This window comes from Macrotis lagotis, chromosome 8 (assembly GCF_037893015.1).
Source record: "Macrotis lagotis isolate mMagLag1 chromosome 8, bilby.v1.9.chrom.fasta, whole genome shotgun sequence".
Lineage (NCBI taxonomy): Eukaryota > Metazoa > Chordata > Mammalia > Peramelemorphia > Peramelidae > Macrotis > Macrotis lagotis.
Genome location: NC_133665.1, coordinates 48020603 through 48031186, shown reverse-complemented (window position 1 = coordinate 48031186; position 10584 = coordinate 48020603). Strand labels below are relative to the sequence as shown.

At 36.8% G+C, this 10584-nt stretch overlaps 1 pseudogene; it reads right to left on the bottom strand.

The window, feature by feature from the left end:
* On the bottom strand, positions 1–751 carry LOC141496439 (centriolar and ciliogenesis-associated protein HYLS1-like; annotated as a pseudogene).
* Between the last annotated feature and the right edge of the window lie 9833 nt (positions 752–10584).

Genomic DNA, 10584 nt, shown 5'->3' with positions numbered 1-10584 from the left:
AGAAGGAGAAACAAGGGAAGGGAGCTTCCCTGGCATGGTATCATTTGCACACCTGAACTTAAGGCAAATCTTTTCTTCAGGGTTAGTCCTTCATACTAAGTACTTTTGGGGGGACATTTATGTGCTGAGGCTTGGGTTGGAACTCTGCCAAGAGATCATCTGCTCTCCCACACCCCAACAAAGGTCTTTCTTTTGATCCTCTTCAAGGAGCCCCATTATCCCAGTCTCTTTTGTACAGTATTAGGCTACACAATCACTCAATGGTTTCGGTTTAGCTAATCCAGCTTTGAGAGATGAATGATTTAGGTCACTTAGAAACAATCAGATCTTGTTTGTATGCTAGAGGTTCCATTGCTTCTCTTTGTAGATAGTAGATGATTTCTTATTCTTCCTGAGAAATGTCATGGTAAGAATGTTGTGAGTACAACTTTACTGAGCCATCTATACATTCAGCTTCAGCCACAGCCTCAGGTCAGCTTCAGCCTCATTGGCTGTCTTCTTGGCCGGTCTACAAACTCATTAGTCTTTGCCTCAAGACCCAGAGATCCATGTCATTTTCTATACTAGATCCTGAATCACTAATAACAGAAACATATGAAACTACTATTTCCCCATCTGGCTTCCTATGAAATACTTTCCTCTTCACTATTGACTTCTGGGCTATTAGGGAAGTTAAAATTTGTGGGAGAAAAGAGAGAAATTCCAGGCAAAGTATTCTCCTAATCCCTTTCATAGCAGGCAGATTAGACATGGTTAGGGGAGGTGTGAACTGATGGAAATATCACTTCTAGGTCTATATCCCAAAGAGATCATAAAAAAAGGAAAAAGATTCACATGTACAAAAGTATTCATAGCAGCTCTTTTTGTCATGGCAAAGAATTGGAAAATAAGTGGATGCCCATCAATTGGGGAGTAATTAAACAAGTTATGTTATATGAATGTGATGAAGCAAAATTGTTCTGTTAAATCATGGGGGATGGGAATTCAGTAAAACCTGGAAAGACTTGCAAAAAATGATGCTGAGTGAAGTGAGCAGAACCAGGAGAACATTGCATACATTAACAACATTGAATGATGATTAACTATGATGGATGCAACTCTCCTCAGCAGTTCAGTGATCAAGAGTTGTTATGGAAAATGCCAACTACATCCAGAGAAAAATATGGAGCCTGAATGCAGACAAAAACTTACTATTTTCACTTTTTTTTCTCATTTTTTTCCCTTTTAGTTCTGATTCTTCTTTCACAATATGACTAATATGGAAATGTATTGAACATGATTGTACATGTGCGACCTATGGAGAAGGGAAGGGAATGAGGTAGAAAAAAGTTTACAAAAAGATGAATGTTGAAAACTATTTTTGTATGTAATTGAAAAAACAAAATAGCATTCAAATATAAAATCAAATATAAAAATAAAAAATAAAATAGCATTCAAATAATAAAAAAATGAAACTCTAAGCAGAAGAGACTACATGAAAAAAGCTATTTCATTAGATCTGTTAAGTGTCCAGTATATGCATATCTGCTTTCCTGCCTTCTCCATTTGCATCCTCTCTGCCCACATCAGGGTCATTTTGATATGGGAGAGCGGCAGTAATCTGAATTGATCCAGTTTGAAGTATGGTCAGTTCCTATCATAAAGCCAGTCTCTTCCTTCTGTCTCTGCAGTGTTGAGTTTGATTTGGATCCTAATTGCTCAGCTTCTCATAGGATCATGCCTGAAATCTGTTAAGCCAAACCTCTGTATTGAAGTCGTTATATATCTTTGAGAAGTTTTGCTTTTGAGATGAAACTTGTCAAGTCATAGCATTTTGTGGTCTATGTTTCCTCATCTATAAAATTTAGGGGATAGATAAGACCTTTAAGGTTACTTTCAATTCTAAATCTTTTCTTTGTTTAGGTACTAGTAGTTTAGCAAATCAACTTGGTCTGCAAGCAAGACCAATTCTGATTTGACTGGATGGAGCTGATAGAGCATGTAGAATGGGGGTCAAGTTAACTGGCAATAAAATTCATAATTGATTGTTCCAGGCATTATAGAGACAGAAGTAAAAAGGGGGAAAGGTTCAGGTTGTTCCAACACTAGAAGACTAGAAGTTTGAGTTTTTCATTAGAAGCCAAACCCAAGGGACTGTGGACAAATAGGGAACATTCAACATGATACAGTATCACAGCTGGAAGTAACTTTGAGCACAGAACTTAGAATGTTCTTTTTTTTTTTAAATTCAAATTATCTTCCTCCTAACCCTCCTCTGCCCTTTGAGAAGAAATGTGGTATTGGTCATACATGTGGAATCAACAGAATGTTGAGTTTGATGCCTGTCACACTTCTGAAAGTGACTGTTTCATACCTTTTCTCTTTAAAGCCCTGAGTTCTGCACCCACTTCCAATTCCTTTTCTTCTAGCAGAAGATCTGATTTCCTACTTTACTGAGAAGACTGAGGTTTATTTGTCATGAAGTTCCCAATCCTCTAATACACTTAATTCATAGCTTTTAAAAAATACTTACTAATTTTTATTTTTTAAATTTTTTCCAATTACATGTAAAGATAGTTTTCAACATTGATTTTTTGTAAAATTTTGAGTTTTGAATTTTTCTGCCTCCCTCCTTCCCTCCTCTCTCCCCATAACAGCAAGTAATATGATATGAGTATATATGTACAATCATGAATTAATAGCTTTTCTAAATTATTGTGCATTTTTTATTTCTTACATTCTCAGAGGATAGTGGTTCTGTTTACCCAATTTTTCTTTTTGTGTTCTTTTTGATCCCTCTCCTCTCTCCTTGCTCACGACCTTTCCCTCTACCTAGAAGAAAACACTTCTCTTCACTAAGGCATTGCCTTAAAGAACTATAGTTCTCTTTCCTTTCACTGCTAAACTTCAAGGAAATCTAATCTAGTCTATTGGCTTCATCACCCACTTATTCCTAAGCCAAATTTGATCTAGCTTCTGATCCTTGACACTAGTGAAATGGCCCTAATACATATTAGGCTATCACTAATCTCAAATGTCAAATCCCTTGGCCATTTTATTCTCCTTAACCTTTCTTCAATATTTGACTCTGCTAAATACCATTTCCTTGTTGATACTCTCCTGGTTTTCCTCCTTTCTGTCTTCCCCATTTCTTGTTCTATATGTGAATGTTCTCCAAGGTTTAGTCTTAGCTCTCTCCTTTTCTACTATTACTTACTTTTCATAGGTCATCTTATTCACTCACATGATTTTTATTATCACTGCTATGCTGATGCATGCTCTTCTTCTTCACATTTTCCTGACATATTTGGGGATCATAGAAACATAGACCTAGAATCTGAAAAAGATTTCAGAGGTCCTGTAGTCCTACCCTCACATTGTATAATTGAGGAAGCTGACACCCAAGGAGGCTGATTTGCTCAGGGTCAAGATCACTGATGTAAAGAAAGTAATAATAGGAAGAGAAGTGGACCAAAACTCAACCTTGGAGAATAAATGTCAGTTATCTCATTAAAGTTTTGAGATTTGCATGGTATAATTAGTACATCCACACTCATGATTGTATGAGTTTTATTAATGGAATAGTTAGATAAAGAACAATAAAGCTGAAGCACAGATAGTAAAACAATTCCATACATAATTACACTAATTAAGAACATAAATCACCAAGCTGAGGGAGCACCTGGATTTTTCTAGCTGGGGAGTTCCTGTACACAGCTTCCAAGAACTCTGAATGGGAAAGCTTCTGGCAAAAGCTCCCTTTTCCACAGATGAGGCTCAAATGTTTGCTTTCCCAGTATAGACTTAAATATTTTTTTTAAACAAAAAAGGCATTATGCCAACTACTTAACTATTATAGGTGGTCTTCATCTTCCTTTAGGGTCTTCATCTTTCTTTAGGAAGGGAAGCATCTGTGGTTGGCTCCACATTGAATTAAGTATTTCTGAAACAGATAGATAAGCAAGGTCTGTCCTTGAGAACTTAGCCTTAGGGAGAAGAAATACCCATACATCTTGTGGATGAGGTCTGTAAGTTTACATTCTTATGGACAGGGAAGATCTTTCTATAATTGTGATTAACCCTTCAGAAGTAAGATTTGAACCCAGGTTCATCAGAATACAGAGGCAGTATTCTTTTGTGTGTATGTATGTATCACACATAATTCCCTTGGTAGAATGTAAAGTCTCTGAGGACAGACTATCTCCAGAGCCTAGCATAATGCTTTACTGAATACAAGCACTTTGAAAAAATTATTTATTTTATTTGTTTTCCATAGTAGTTTCTACCTATTGCATTTTTGGTAAGGTTTTGAATTTTACAATTTTCTCCCTCATCCTTCCTCCCCACCCCCCCATAGAAGGCAATTTGATAATCTTCACATTATTTCCATACTATGCATTGATCAAAATTGAATGTGCTGAGAGAAAAAAACATATCCTTGAGGAAGAAATAAAATATTAGGGATAGCAAAATCATGTACTACATAAGTGAACTTTTTTTATTTAAGGCAGTAGGGTTAAGTGACTTGCCCAAGGTCACACAGCTAGGCAATTATTAAGTATCTGAGAATGGATTTGAACTGAGGTCTTTTGAACTCCAGGGCTGGTGCTCTATCCATTGTACCATCTAGTTGCCCCTTGACAACTTTTTTTTAAAAATTGAAAGTAATAATCATCTTTGGTCTTTGTTTAAACTCCACATTTGTATACTGATGGTATTCTTCATTGCAGATACCCTAAAATTGTCCCTGATTATTACACTGATGGAATGAGCAAGTCCATTAAGGTTGATCATTGCCCCCATGATGCTGTTAGGGTGTACAATTTTTTTCTGGTTCTGCTCATCTCACTCAGCATTAGTTCATACAAATCCTTCCAGGATTCCTTGAATTCCCATCCCTCCTGGTTTCTAATGGAACAATAGTGTTCCATGACATCCATCCACCACAGTTTTTTAAGCCATTTCCTATTTAATGGACATTCACTTGGTTTCCAATTCTTTGCCACCACAAACAGGGCTGCTATGATTTTTGTACAAGTGATGTTTTTACCCTTTTTCATCATCTCTTCAGGGTATAGACCCAGTAGTAGTATTGCTGGGTCAAAGGGTATGCACATTTTTATTGCCCTTTGGGCATAATTCCAAACTGCTCTCCAGAAAGGTTGGATGAGTTCACAGATTCACCAACAAAGTATTAGTGTCCCAGATTTCCCACATCCCTTCCAACATTGAACATTGTTCTTTCTAGTCATATTGGCCAGTCTGATAGGTGTAAGATGGTATCTCAGAGATGCTTTAATTTGCATTTCTCTAATCAGTAATGATTTAGAGCAATTTTTCGTATGACAACAAATAGCTTTGATTTCCTCATCTGCAAATTGCCTTTGCATATCTTTTCACCATTTGTCAATTGGGGAATGGCTTTATACAAGCACTTTAACGCAGAATTGAGACAACTTCCAAAGCTTTGTGTCTAGACCTAATTTCACCTTTCTTCTGGTACTTCTGAATTCAACACGTTCAAAACAATTCATACATTGTACCCAAACCTGCCTTCCCTTCCCTATTTCTGTTGATATTACCAACTTCCTAGTTGCTCAAAATGCATCAACTTTGATTTCTTGACCTTCATTTTATTCATTTAAACTCTGCAAATTATATTTTGTCAATCTCTCTATTTGTGCTTTCCACTACCACTTTCACTTAATTCTTGTCCTCTTTTCATTCATATAGCATAACAGTCTAACCAGATGTTTTGGCCTGACCTCCCTTCTTCCCACTTACCTTTCACATAGTTACCAGATTAATTTCTAATTTAAAGGAATAAAAACTGCTTTTCTGATACTCTGAAGCTAATCAAGATGCATCCTATTGGGGCAGCTAGGTGGCACAGTGGATAGAGTACCGGCCCTGGAGTCAGGAGTCCCTGAGTTCAAATCCAGCCTCAGACACTTAATAATTACCTAGCTGTGTGGCCTTGGGCAAGCCACTTAACCCTGTTTGCCATGCAAAAACCTTAAAAAAAAAAGATGCATCCTATTGCCCATTGAATAAAATACAAACCTATCCTGAAATTTATGGTTTCTCATAAACCCACCTGTTCAGCCTTACTTTACAATACAAATATTCTACATTACAGTCAAAATGGATTACTGTTTTATAATCTTGTCTTGCCTATTCCTTATGTTCTTCTAATTCATTTTGTTCCTTAGTATTTTTTCCTTAGGATTGAAATTACTTCATATTTCTAAAGCCTGTCGAAAACCTCTTTCATGAGACCTTTCCTTCTCTTTCTAGTTAAAAAATGACTTTTCCTTCATTTTAGGGGGATAATCTAGCCTCATTTTATTGGTAAGGAAACTGAGGCCCAGAAAGGTGATTTGCCTAAGGTGTAACACAAGCAGTAAATGACAAGAGGTATGATTTGAACTCAGGTCTATGACTCCCAAGTCCAGTATTTCTATAAGTAAGCTTGTTTTTAAAATTTATTTTTATTAAAGATATTTGAGTTTTACATTTTTCCCCCAATCTTGCTCCCCCCCCCCCCCCGGAAAGCACTCTGTCAGTCTTTACTTTGTTTCCATGCTGTACCTTGTTCCAAATTGGGTGTGATGAGAGAGAAATCATATCCTTAAAGAGAAGTCTAAGAGGTAACAAGATCAGACAATAAGCTATCTGTTTTTTTTTCTAAATTAAAGGGAATAGTCCTTGCACTTTGTTCATACTCCACAGCTCCTTATCTGTATACAGATGGCACTCTCCTTTGCAGACAGCCCAAAATTGTTCCTGATTGTTGCACTGATGGAATGAGCAAGTCCTTCAAAGGTTGAACATCACTCCCATGTGGCTGGTAGGGTATACAATGTTTTTCTGGTTCTGCTCATCTCACTCAGCATCAGTTTATGCAAATCCCTCCAGGCTTCCCTGAAATCCCATCCCTCCTGGTTTCTAATAGAACAATAGTGTCATGGATGACATACATATACTACAGTTTGCTAAGCCATTCCCCAATTGAAGGACATTTACTGGATTTCCAATTCTTTGCCACCACAAACAGGGTTGCTATAAATATTTTTGTACAAGTAATGTTTTTACCCTTTTCCCTCATCTCTTCAGGGTATAGACCCAGTAGTGGTATTGCTGGATCAAAGGGCATACATATTTTTGTTGCCCTTTGGGCATAGTTCCAAATAGCTCTCCAGAAGGGTTGGATGAGTTCACAGCTCCACCAACAGTGTAATAGTGTCAAAGATTTCCCACATCCCTTCCAACAATGATCATTATCCTTCCTGGTCATACTGGCCAATCTGAGAGGTGTGAGGTGGTACTTCAGAGAAGCTTTAATTTGCATTTCTCTAATAATTAATGATTTAGAGCATTTTTTCATTATGTGATGGATTGCTTTGATCTTCTCATCTGTAAATTGCCTTTGCATATCCTTTGACCATTTGTCAATTGGGGAATGGCTTTTTGTTTTAAAAATATGACTCAGTTCTCTGTATATTTTAGAAATGAGTCCTTTGTCAGAATCATTAGTTGTAAAGATTGTTTCCCAATTTTATAAGTAAGCTTCTTAAAGGCAGATACTACCCAGCAATTCTAATTCTAGGACTATCTGCAGAAGAAATTGGAAAAAAATGGAAAAAGTCCTACATGTTCCAAAATATAGCAGCCCTTTTTGTAGTGGCAAAGAATTGGAAATTGAGGACTGCCCATCAATTGGGGAATGGCTAAACAAGTTATGGTAAATGAATACTATGGAATATTATTGTTCTATAAGAAACACTAAATGGTTGGACTCTAGAAAAACAAAACACAGAAAAAAAACACCCCTATGGAACACTTTATAAAAAAAATCTCATATATCTCTTTCCCTTAATCCTAATTCCTTATGCCAAAAACTACTAATTTGTAAAAGTTTAACAAATTATATATGTAAAATGCTAACCTGACTACTCCCAACTGGGGGGAGGGGGGTGGGAAGGGAGGGTGGAGGGAAACTTTGTAACTTGGAAATAAACATGTACAAATGATGAAAATAAATCAGAAAAAAAATTTAAAAAAAGGCAGATACTGTTTTCATTTTTGTCACTCTGGGACAATGTACAAATTAAGCACTGAATAAATGCTGAATTAATAAATTGGAAAAGACCATGTAATAGAGAATGCTCTAAGAGGAAAGCAGGAGATTCAATATGCACAGTGGCAAGAATATGAATGAAAAGTACTAAAAGACATCAGACCTCACAATAATAAAAGTGATAAGGCTTGATTTCAGAGGACTGCTAAGGTAATTTCTCATCAGTAGAGGAGGTAACTGAGAATGTACAAAGTAGATAACAAACCCAATAACACCAACTTCTGGGCAAGAACATATGTGTTAAGTGTAAAGAAAACTGGAAAGCAGCTTGGTAAAAATTGTTTAGACCAACATCTCATACAAAAAAGTACAAAATGGATCTAGATGGAGGTTTTCATTATAGCTTCTTAATTCTGATATTTACTGGCATTGGGACTCCTGGCAAGTCAAGACACCAACCTAGCTGAGCCTCAGTTATCTCTTTTGTGAAATGCAGATATTAGCTGTCTCCAAGTGTTAATATGAGGGAAACACTAAAATCTTATGTGTTGGTAATAAAGCAAAAGAAATTGCAGTGACTACTCTCTAGATCAAGACTCCAGATTCAATCAAGGGTCAGATAACCCTTTCTCCACCCCCTCTGTAAGGCCAGACTTCCTTTAAGACAGACATTTTGAATCTTAGGGGAGAAGCAGAAGTGTTGGGGTCTTAGTAATTTCCAATTTGGTTTTCTCAAGATATTTCTCATTTATCAATTCACTCAATTAATTTAACCTTCCCTTCAACCCCTGCTCTAAGAATACTCCATTTGTTTTATCTCTTACCTTCCTCAAAACTCTGGTTCAACCTAAGTTAAGACCTGCCTGCTCAAGCACCTCCTCTCCACAGAAACATCAGAGTCTAGCTCATCATGAGACACTCCACACATCTTGGGACCCATGAATCTATTTTTTTTTTTTTTTGCAAGGCAATGGGGTTAAGTGGCTTTCCCAAGGCCACACAGCTAGGTAATTATTAAGTGTCTGAGGTCACATTTGAACTCAGGTTCTCCTGACTCCAGGGTGGGTGCTCTATCCACTGCACCACCTAGCTGCTTGGGACCCATGAATCTAAATGCAGTTTTAGGCTGTTCTTAAATCCATTAAGTTACTAAAGCTTAAAGTTTTATGAATCAGAACTTTTCCTTCTTGGTGGAAGGGAAGGGGCCCTCATCTCCCCCCATTTTCCGTCTCCCTCCCCGCCTCATGTTTTTCTGTCATACCTTTACCACCACAAGTCAATAAAGAAATCTCTCATCTCATAACAGAGGTCACTGAATATTAAAATTAAATACCACCTTTACTGTTCTTAAAATCAACTACATTTTATTTTCACACAACAGGTTCAAACTTCTTAAATATTTGGAACAATACAATTAACACAATGAGGGGCAGCTAGGTGGTGCAGTGGATAGAGTGCCAACTCTAGGGTCAGGAGGACCTGAGTTCAAATCCAGCTTCAGATATTTAATAATTATCTAGCTGTGTGACCTTGGGCAAGTCACTTAATCCCATTTCCTTGCAAAAACAAACAAATTAACAAAATAATTAATTCAATTAGAGTCAATTCAAATCCCCAGATATCAACTGATATAACACACCCCTCCTCAAATGCTTCTGAGCCTAGAGTTTCCAAAGTCAGTCAACTTATGTTTTGTAAAACTAATCAGTATGGAACCAATTAACAGATCAAGTGTATTGATTGTTGTACAACCAATGTTAATTAACTTAACACTTGAAAAGTTGAAAGTAAGGTAAAACAATATGAAAGGACAGTCAGTGGCACTGGATTTATTTCACAAAAGTTTGTTTGATAATGTCATTAATACACTATAACCAAACCCTACCTTAAAGTCTGTATTGCAATGGATTTGGTCTAAGTTAATCAGTTTAATCTGGAATTGTTTTAGATAAGGTTTTTCACAAAACAAATAATTGACATCAGGTAGGGAATGCCTATACAAAGGACATGCTCAGTAGTCAAGCCATTTTGAAAAGGGCAAGTTAGGGGTGGCTAGGTGGCATAGTGGATAAAGCACCAGCCCTGGAGTCAGGAGTACCTGAGTTCAAAAAAAAAAAGGGCAAGTTAAATGTGGTGTGTTATTCATTATCTTTATGTAACTAAGGTTAAAACAATTTATCACTACTGTATTTACATATAACAAACCTAAGTTTGCAAATAACTTGCTTAGCTGCCAGAAGGGTTCAAATGTGGTTGTAGGGAAGTAGGAGGGTTTTGGATGGGAAGGTGAACAAAGGGGTAAGGAAGAGTGAATGGCAGTTTTTTTGATAGTTGTTCACTATTTCTGAGAGACTGTGGCTTTTTTCAACTTGAGATCAGACATTTGGGTGAGGGTGAACATTCTGTTTTTGTCATTTGGTCACTCCAGAAGACCCCCAAAGCTTTAATTACAGTCAGAGCAAATCTAATTTTCCTTGTAGAAAACACCATCCCAATAATAATAATAATAAAAAGAGACAGATAAG